Source organism: Solanum dulcamara, chromosome 7, assembly GCF_947179165.1.
Source record: "Solanum dulcamara chromosome 7, daSolDulc1.2, whole genome shotgun sequence".
Classification (NCBI taxonomy): Eukaryota; Viridiplantae; Streptophyta; class Magnoliopsida; order Solanales; family Solanaceae; genus Solanum; species Solanum dulcamara.
In genome coordinates, this window is record NC_077243.1 from 64,387,649 (window position 1) to 64,389,027 (window position 1,379).

General features: G+C 45.0%; 1 non-coding gene across 1 annotated transcript; it reads right to left on the reverse strand.

The window, feature by feature from the left end:
- Nucleotides 1-1,040: 1,040 nt before the first annotated feature.
- LOC129897584 (5S ribosomal RNA) lies at nt 1,041-1,159 on the reverse strand. The gene has a single exon (XR_008768667.1). It is a non-coding gene; the product is annotated as a 5S ribosomal RNA (ribosomal RNA).
- Between the last annotated feature and the right edge of the window lie 220 nt (nt 1,160-1,379).

The following is a 1,379-nucleotide window of genomic DNA, read 5'->3' on the forward strand; positions in this document are numbered from 1 at the left end:
ACATACATGTTTGAAAGTTGAAGTGACTTAAACCCACCAAGTTTTACTATATTTTTAATAAAGTTTGACTTAAAAGCTTTGACTTTAAATAAATATTTATGAAAGCAATGTATATGATAAAAGAGAGTCTTATAAAATAAAATAATGATGAAATGCTATGAATGATGGATTTTTTATGCTATAAGGACAACTCTTGCATTTTTGAATCTCTCAGCTTTTTCCTTTTGGATCCCGAACTTAATCTAAGCTAGAATAGTGTGGGGTGTTACACTTTACCAGTTATTATGGATTAAAGTTAAAATAAGGAGCAGATACAAGTACTTGTGGTAGTGATGAAAAGATTCAAGAGGGAACTTAGCTGGCCTATTGGTGATATAATAGGTGTACCTTCTGGAATATGCACACATAAGATTTAGTTGGAGGATGACTATAGCCCAAGCATAGAGCACCAGAGGAGGTTGAACCCACCTATGCAAGAGGTGGTAAAAATGAGATCACAAAGTGGTAAGATGCAGATGTGGTATACACAATCTCAGATAGTAGTCGGGTCGGTTCAGTGTAGTGTGTCCTTAAGATGGGAGGAATGAGAGTGGTAGCGAATGCCAAGAATGAGTTGATACCTCTCAAGCCGATCACAGGCTGGTGAGTGTGCATGGTTTAGCATAAGCTAAACAAGTAGACCATAAAAGATTATTTCCCCGACAAAAAGGAGGGATGCAACACGAAGACTTCCCAGGGGTCACCCATCCTAGTACTACTCTGGCCCAAGCACGCTTAACTTTGGAGTTCTGATCGGATCCGGGCGTATGATCGCATCCATCATTCCTAGTGCTCTAAATTCTATTAAACACCCCCTTCCCCTCCTAAATGCCCCGGCATGCGCCCTGCCCTCCACGCACCGACGTACCCTGCCGCCTGTCACGCCCGTCCTAAGCGCCTCCATCGCCCATCCTAACAGCGTCTAGGCCCCGAATGTCGTGTCCGCAAAAAAATACTTATTATCAAGTAGACGAAACCATGCCGAATTCTGACAAAAAAGAGGGATGCAACACGAGGACTTCCTAGGGGGTCACCCATCCTAGTACTACTCTCGCCCAAGCACGCTTAACTTTGGAGTTCTGATGGGATCCGGTGCGTTAGTGCTGGTATGATCGCATCCATCACTCCTAGCGCTCTAAATTCTATTAAACACTCCCTTCCCCTCCCAAACGCCCCGGCATGCGCCCTGCCCTCCACGCACCGACGCACCCTGCCGCCTGTCATGCCCATCCTAAGCGCCTCTATCGCCCATCCTAATGGTGTTTAGGCCCCGAATGTCGTGTCCGCAAAAAAATACTTAGTATCGAGTAGACGAAACCGTGCCGAATTCCGACAAAAAG